Source organism: Pteronotus mesoamericanus, unplaced genomic scaffold (genome assembly GCF_021234165.1).
Source record: "Pteronotus mesoamericanus isolate MK-2021 breed Mesoamerican mustached bat unplaced genomic scaffold, CSHL_Meso_final scaffold_54, whole genome shotgun sequence".
Classification (NCBI taxonomy): domain Eukaryota; kingdom Metazoa; phylum Chordata; class Mammalia; order Chiroptera; family Mormoopidae; genus Pteronotus; species Pteronotus mesoamericanus.
The window spans coordinates 79,746,132-79,755,228 of record NW_026555321.1 but is presented as its reverse complement, the minus strand read 5'-3'; the positions used below and the strand labels follow the sequence as shown (position 1 = coordinate 79,755,228).

Below are 9,097 nucleotides of genomic sequence, written 5' to 3'. Positions count from 1 at the left end.
AACTGGAGGTCTGCTCCTCCTTTCAAGATCATGGTGATTATCTGTCTATTACCAATCTGCTGCCCTGAGGGACAAAACTATAACCTCCAAGGGAGAAGCAGACAGGGGACAATGGTGTGGAGCTGCCACCCCTCCAAACTCCCCAAGGTAAAACCACCTGCTGCCACAGTATTTTTCAGCCTTAAAAATGAAGGCAATTCTCACACATGCTAAAAATGAACATGAATGGACTTTTGGGGCAGACATCATGTTAGGAAAACCAAACCTGTCACTAAAGGAGAAACATAAGTGATCCCCTTCTCATGGCATCCCTGGCATCATCATATTCACAGAGATGGAAAGTAGAATGGATGTTGCCAAAGGATGGGAGGAAAGCAGGATGGGGAGTTAGTGTTTCAGTTTTGCAAAATTAAAAGTATTCTAGAGCTCATTGAACACTGGGGAGCTGTTCTGATTCGCGTCTCTGCGAGCCGTGCGCGCACTCAAGCAACCATGCCTAAGGGACCTGCAATTGACATTGATCTTGGCACCACCTACTCTTGTGTGGGTGTCTTCCAGCATATAAAAGTGGAGATAATTGCCAATGATCAGGGAAACCGAACCACCCCATGTAACCTTTACTGATACCAAATGATTGATTGGTGATGCTGCAAAGAATCAGATCGCTATGGATCCTACCAACACGGTTTTCAATGCCAAATGCTTAATTGGATGCAGATTTGATGATGCTGTTGTCTAATCTGATATGAAGCATTGGCCTTTCATGGTGGTGAATGATGTTGACAGGCCCAAGGTCCAAGTAGTATACAAGGGAGAGACAAAAAACTTCTATCCAGAAGTGGTGTCATCTATGGTTTTGATAAAGATGAAGGAAATCACAGAAGCCTACCTTGGAAAGACTGTTACCAATGCTGTTGTCACAGTACCTACATACTTCAATGATTCTCAGTGTCAGGCTACCAAAGATGCTGGAACTATTGTTGAGATGCTGGTCTCAATGTACTCAGAATAATCAATGAGCCAACTGCTGCTGCTATTGCTTATGGCTTAGAAAAAAAGCCTGGAGCTGAAAGAAATGTGCTGATCTTTGACTTGGGTGGTGGCACTTTTGATGTGTCAATTCTCACAATTGAAGATGGAATCTTTGAGGTCAAGTCTACAGCTGGTGACACTCACTTGGGTGGAGAAGACTTTAACAACCAAATGGTCAACCATTTTGTTGCAGAGTTCAAGCTCAAGCACAAGAAGGATATCAGTGAGAATAAGAGGGCTGTTTGTCGCCTTCATACTGCTTGTAAATGAGCTAAGCATACTCTCTCTTCCAGCACTCAGGTCAGTATTGAGATTGATTCACTCTATGAAGGAATCGACTTCTATACCTCTATCACCCATGCCTGATTTGAAGAATTGAATGCTGACCTTTTCCATGGCACCCTGGACCCCGTAGAGAAAGCTCTTCGGGATGCCAAGCTTGACAAGTCCCAGATCCATGATATTATCCTGGTGGGGGGGTTCTACCCATATCCCCAAGATTCAGAAACTTCTGCAAGATTTCTTCAACAGAAAAGAACTGAATAAGAGCATCAACTCTGATGAGGCTGTTGCTTATGGTACAGCTGTCCAGGCAGCCATCCTCTCTGGAGACAAACCTGAAAATGTTCAAGATCTGCTGTTGTTGGACCTCACTCCTTTATCCCTTGGCATCGAGACTGCTGGTGGAGTCATGACTGTCCTCATCAAAAGCAATACTACAATTCCTACCAAGCAGACACAGACCTTCACCACCTACTCAGACAACCAGCCTGGTGTGCTCATTCAGGTTTATGAAGGTGAGCATGCCATGACCAAGGATAACAATCTGCTTGGCAAGTTTGAACTCACAGGTATACTTCTTGCACCTCGTGGTGTTCCTCAGACTGAAGTCACTTTCAACATTGATGCCAATGGTATCCTTAATGTCTCTGCTGTGGATAAGAGCACAGGAAAAGAGAGCAAGATCACCGTCACTAATGACAAGGGTCGTCTGAGCAAGGAAGACATTGAGCGCATGGTCCACGAAACTGAGAAGTACAAAGCTGAAGATGAGAAGCAGCGGGACAAGGTATCTTCCAAGAACTCACTTGAATCCTATACATTCAACATGAAAGCAACTGTTGAAGATGAAAAACTTCAAGGCAAGATCAATGATGAGGACAAACAGAAGATTCTTTCCCCCAAGCCCCCGTGGAAGGAAAGAGAAGACATCAATTTTATTTTATTTTTTTACATATAACATATAGATTTTATTTTTTTATTGTTATTCTATGACAGTTGTCCCAATTTTCCCCCTTTGCCCTCCTCCGCATAGCCTACCCCCTGCTCGCATAGTTAATCCCCACACCATTGTCCATGTCCATGGGTCATTCATACATGTTCTTTGACTAGTCCCTTCTCCTTCCTTCCACTGTTATCCTCCTCCCTTTTCTCCTCTGTCTACTGTCAGTCTGTTCCATTTTTATAAGTCTCTGGTTCTATTTTGCTCATTAGTTTATTTTATTCATTAGATTCCTCTTATAAATGAGATGATATGGTATTTATCTTTCACTGACTGGCTTATTTCACTTAACATAATGTTCTCCAGTTCCATCCAGGCTGTCACAAAAGGCAGGAGTTCTTTCTTTCTGCTGCATAGTATTCTCTTGTATACTACAGTTTTTTATCTATTCATCTACTGATGGCCATGTAGGTTGTTTCCAGTACTTGGTTATTTTAAATAGCGCTGCTATAAATATAGTGGAACATAAATTATTTTGAATTGGTGGACAAACAGAAGATTCTTGACAAATGCAATGAAATCATCAACTGGCTTGGTAAGAATCAGACTGCAGAAAAGGAAGAATCTGAGCATCAGCAGAAAGAGCTGGAGAAAATCTGCAAACCAATCATCATGAACCTGTACCAAAGTGCAGGGGGCCTGCCAGGAGGAATGCCTGGGGGCTTCCCCAGTGGCGAAGCCCCTCCCTCCGGGGATGCCTCTTCTGGGCCCACCATCGAAGAAGTTGATTAACCTGTTGAATAGATTTAGCATTGTTCCACACAAAATATTGAAGGGCCCAGATTTGTAGCAAATTCCATGGCAGTTTTAAAAGTGGAGCTTCTGTATAATAAAACAGCATTCTTGAACCTTGAACATGAACTATGTGCACAGGGAAATAATGCACTTTATAAGCACTGTAGTGTAAGGTGGAATATGCGATGTCTTAAATAAAACTATTTAAAATTGGCAAAAAAAAAAGTATTCTGGAGATTGGTGGTGGAGATGACTGCACAGCAATGTGAATATAATTCATACAAGTAAACTATAGACTTTAAAATGATTATGATTGTCATTCTGTTACATGTATTTTACTACAATTACCTTATTAAAACTAATTGCCTGGGGCTGCCAGGTATTGCAGTCACACTGACACCCATCTGAAAGGACATGTCCTGGACATCCTTGGGGATGGAGCTCAGGTGGTAAGATCTCACTCAGTGCCCTCCAGGGCACTGAGACTTCCTTGCAGTGGCTCCAAGGGCCTGGGGTTGGCTGCACTTAGACTTGATCTACATCTGTATTTGTGGACAAGGCAGAGGGTAGAAGTTCATGAAGACCCTGGTCAGACACGGTTCTTTTGGGTGTTAGAAGTGTGACCTGGAGAAAGTCCAAACTCAGCACCGACCAGCTGCAGGACTCGTGCCCTGGAGAATCAAATAAACATTCCCAGATCTCAGGAGAACACAGCTTCTCCTTGGTGGTTCAATGGACTGTCTTGGATCCCAGCAAGACCTTCCTTTCCTGGGACCCTGTTCCACTTTCTGACTTTTAGGAGACTGAATCAGGCAGTGTTCGAGGTGCAAGACAGAGACAGACCCAGTCAGATGGTCCAGACAATACCCAGCAGCCACTTTTCCCAATCTTCAAAGTGCACAGGAGCTTGGTACCCACACCATCCTCATATACACACTCTTACTCAACCTCAAACAGTGTCTCTTGGTAAGATACCCCAGCTCCCACCGTGTTTATCCTGATCTCATTGAACCCCCTTCTTGAACACTTCTTAAGACAGCAGGATAGCACATGCCCAACATGATGGACAGATGTGATGGTGTGATTCCTTCACACAGACTGCAGTGCCCATTTTGCTGGGGTGGCTGGCCCTCTGCTTTGTAGGTATGAAATTGCCCATGGTCATGATGAAAAGCTCCCTGGTGCAAGGAGTTACCTGTGGCCTCTCAGAACTGAATGTGGCCTCCTGCCCCTGCCAGGAGAAAATGTCAACCCTTAGTTCTACAACTGCAGGAAACTGAATTCTGTTCACAATCAGAATGGGATTGGAAGCATATCCTTCCTTCATGGACCTTCAGAGGGGACCATAATATTGGCCAAAACCCTGGCCCTGTGAATCCCAAATCAGAGGAACTGTTCATGCCATGCCCTGATTCCTGCCTATAGAAGCTGTGATACAGTCATGAATGTGTATTGTTACTAGGTTAATGGTAATATTGGTCCATAGCAAAAAATGGTTACCTGTATCCTTTATGAAGTCCAGTTCTGACTCTTTAGCTGATGAGCATAGAGGAAACTTCATATTGTAGAGGAGTGCCATGTTGGGAGACAGTTCTCCAGTGGTCCCTCTTCATTCTGCTTGTCTTGCAAGGAGGGGTCAGTCAGGTCTTGTGTCTTTGTTGTAGGAAACATCCATGGAAGACAGTGTCTGCCTCTGGAGCAAAAAGCAGGTTTGCTTTCAGCCTTTGAAGATGGAGATAATGTCTCCCTTCAAGCAAAGAGCAAACATTCTTACTACACGTTATTAAAGATGTAGGTTTCCTAAGCTCACTGTTCCTTTTCTCTGATGCAATTCAGTGTGTATGCAGTGTGTATGTCATCTGGTTTCTTCACGTCTCCCTGTGGAAACTGGGGCTCAGAGAACTGGCACAAAAATGGTAAACATGGCGCACTTTCTCCCATAACCACATCAAAGTTACAACTAAACTACAGAACAGTCATCATTCAGAATTGCCATAAATCAAACTGAATGGAAGCCCTACAACTACAGAATTAAAGAAGAAACCACATCAAGACTGGAATGACAGGTGGAGACATGGCATGAACTGGTCCCACGTGCATGTGAAAACTGGGAGTGCATTCTCAGGAGTGAGAGGTCCCAGCCCCACACCAGCACTCCTAGACAAGGGTTCCAGTACCAGGAAGAGAAGTCCCTATAATTTCTGGCTATAAAAACTATCAAGGATTGAGACTGAGGAAACAGAACCTCCCAGAGTCCCATGCAGTTCTTCTTAAAAGGCCTACGCATGGACTTACTTGAACTCTATCCCTCTGATCTCTAACATGGAGACAGCAGCTTGAAAGGCACTAGAGACATACGTAAAGTTATTGAATTGACCAGCATCAGGACTAGAGCTGTGAGTCAGCTTTCTCCTAGACAGAAGTTCTGGCAGGGGCCATTGTTCCTTTGATGAGCCCTAACCCACAAAGCCAGCAAGCAGGTGCAGTGTCTGAGACTGTTTTCTTTGCTCACCTATTTGCCCCACCCTGGTGATTCTTGAGGTCCCATCCCACCCAATTTTGGCTCACCTTCACAACAGAATGCATGAATACGAGATTGAGATTTCTAAAACCAGGTCATAAGAAGACTTGCAGCTTCAGCCTGAGTTTCCTAGAGCACTTGCTTTTGAGAAGCCCCTGTTAAAGCCTGCAACATGCTATGAGATTGCTATGAGAAGGTGAGGTCACATGCAGAGGCCACAGGTAGGCTCTCTGATGGACTGTCCCAACTGACCACCCAGACAATAGCCAGCCTCAGCTGCCAACATGATGTCTCAGCCATCTTGGTTATGTGAACTTGTGGAGCCTTCAGATGATTGCAGATGAAACTACAGCATTGTGAGACATCTCACATGAAAGTCACCAAGATGAGTCCAGTCAACCCACCGAACTGGGAGATCATATTAAACTGTTATTCTAAATCACTAAATTTTAAGCCACTATGTCTCAGATTTCTCATCTGAAAATTTATAATGGTACCTATTTCATAGGGCTATTTTGAAGATTAAGTGAATATGCTTATACTATAGGTAAAGTTTTTAGCATTAATATTACTTATTATTATGGACTATCCCAAATATTTCCTTTTTCTACAAAGTAATATATATCATTGAATCATTTTTGTACAGGTTTGTATATACATAAACAAGAGCATACATGTGATTTAAAAGTGTATAGTTGTTATGCATTTTCTTTTATAAGTTGTTTTCAGTCTATGAAATGTTTCTGGGATTTGTTTAGGTTGATATATGTGCATCTAGTCTATTGATTTTCATTGATATATGATATGGAATTTTCTTACTTATTACCATATTGATGCACATTCAGATACTTCATTTTTTTGATCTCATGCAGTACACCAGTGATTATCCTATCCATTTTGTTCATTGGACTGTCTAAGTTGTCTATGTAGAAATGAATTGGTTGGGTCATAGGAACTGTGCATTATCAACCATAATCAATATTGCCACATTGCCATCCAAGTTAATCAAATAGGTACAATTCCAACAACAATACATGTATGAGAAATCTATTCTCTCCACCTTTTGCCAACATTAATATTGTGATTTTGCTAATTTAATGGATGTGGAAAACCTTCTGTAGTTTCATTTTGTATTTTTCCCTATGAATAGGAAAGCTGTGTATCTTTTCATATTTATTAGCCCTACAAGTTTCTTCTGTGTCTTACCTCTTTGTATACTTTGCCATTTTTCTATTAGGTTGCTTGTTTTCTCTTTTTGATTTGTAAATTTTTATAGACACATGAAAGTACAGTTGATTCTCATTATTCTCTGTATTTGCATTATATAAAGTGACTATAAACACTGAATTAATAAATACTATACTATTGCTCTTAAGGTAAATCAGAATTAAGTTCCTGTGAGCCTTTGACCACTACATTTTCATCAGTTGATTGATACATAACCTTGTTTTATGTATGTTTCTGTTTAGAAATCTTATTTAATATATGTTGTTAATTCCTTAACACTGAGTTTACATCCCACAACACTATAACTCATATTTGAATGAAGCTGCTCTAACACATGTATTTTCTTCATAAGCCATATCACAGTCTTTCTGGGCTTTGGAACACTAGACTTCATTTCAGCACTGCACTTTCCCCCATTTTAAACAATGAAATCACCAATAAAAAAAAAACACAAAACTGTGGTACTAAACAGCCCTCAAAATTGTGGGACACTTGTTTACTGTATGAGAGCTAAACAAGAAAGCAGAATGTAGCTTTGTTGGGCCATGGCTGGAAACATGCATGTTGTATGTTTCAAAATTTTCATTTCTCTGTGGATAACTGTGAATGACTAGCAATGCACTGCAAGTATTGATTTTGGAGTTACAAGTAAACTTTTGGTGAAGTAAATTCACAAATATGGAATGTACAGATAATAGTATTGACTGTAAATCTTTGTCTATTGTATACAATTTCAATATTCCCCACAGTCCATAATTTGTCTTTTAACAATGTTTATGGCTTTTTTCTCATACAGAAGATTTTATTTTAACTTTGTCAAGTTTACTAATATTTATTTTTATGGTTTATGGGTTTGATCTTGTTTTAAACATTGCTCCCTACTCAGATGTCAGGGGAATATTCTCATACATCGTCTTTTAAAAGTTTTATAGTTTTGGGACATTTTGTCTGGCTGGACATGACTAAGAGCAGCTGCCATTCCCAGAGTTCCAGCCAAGATGGAGGTGTATGTAGATAAGCTTTGCTTCCTCACACAGCCAAAAGAAGGATAACAAACTATTTAAAAACAAAAACAACCAGAGCTTCCAGAAAATCAAACTGCATGTAAGTCCAACAAGCAAGGAGTTAAAGTAGAAACATTCATCTAAACTGGTGCACAGAGACAAAGAAATATGGCCCAAATGGAAGAACAGATCAAAACTCGAGAAATAGAACTAAGCAACAAAGAGATAGACAACTTATCAGATACACAGTTCAAAACACTGGTAATCAAAATGCTCATAGAAATGACTGAGTTCAGTTGCAGAATTAAGGAAGAAATGAAGACTATATGAAGTGAAATAAAGGAAAATATACAGGGAACCAACAGTGAAGGGAAGGAAACCAGGACTCAAATCAACGATTTGGAACAAAAGGAAGAAATAAACATTCAATCAGAACAGAAGAAACAAGAATTCAAAAAAAGGTGAGGAGAGTCTGAAGAACCTCCAGGACAACTTTAAACATTCCAACATCTGAATTAGGGGTGCCAGAAGGAGAAGAGCTAGAAACTGAAAACCTATTTGAACAAATAATGAAGGAGAACTTCCCCAATCTGGTGAAGGAACTAGACATGCAAGTCTAGGAAGCTCAGAGAGTCCCAGAGAAGTTGGACCCAAGCAGAAACACACCAAGACACATCATAACAAGGTAAAGAGAGAGTCTTAACAGCAAGAGAAAAAGAGAGAGTTACTTACAAAGGAGTTCTCATGAGATTATCAACTGATTTCACAAAAGAAAGATTACAGTCAAGAAGGCACTGGAAAGAAGTATTCAAAGTCATGAAAGGCAAGGACCTACAACTTCTGTCATATACTGAATTCTCATGTATTTAGAACTCTGTTTTTAGGCTCTCTATTCTTTTCCAACTTTATTTGTGTACTCTTTCATCAGTTCTAGACTTTTTAAAAGTGATTATACCTTTATAGTAACTCAATATTTGGTAGGGAATGTTTCTTCTGCCTTCCCCCTCCTCACTCTTCTTCAAAATGTAATCTCATTTAACTAGATTTTTTTAAAGTAGAAAACAGGTTTTAAAAAAATGAAATAAATTTCTAATTTTTAAAGATTTTATTTATTTATGTTTACAAAGTGGGGAAGGGAGTGAGAAAGAGAGGGAGAGAAACATTGATATGCAATAGATGCATTGATCAGCTGCCTCTAGTACACCCCGAAACAGAGACCAGGCCCACAGCACAGACATGAGCCCTGACTGGGACTCAAACCAGTAACTTTTCAGTTTGCAGGTGGGCAATCAATCC

General features: G+C 40.5%; 1 pseudogene; it reads left to right on the top strand.

The window, feature by feature from the left end:
- The first annotated feature begins 492 nt into the window (after nt 1-492).
- Nucleotides 493-3,046, top strand: LOC129088285 (heat shock cognate 71 kDa protein-like; annotated as a pseudogene).
- Nucleotides 3,047-9,097: the final 6,051 nt, after the last annotated feature.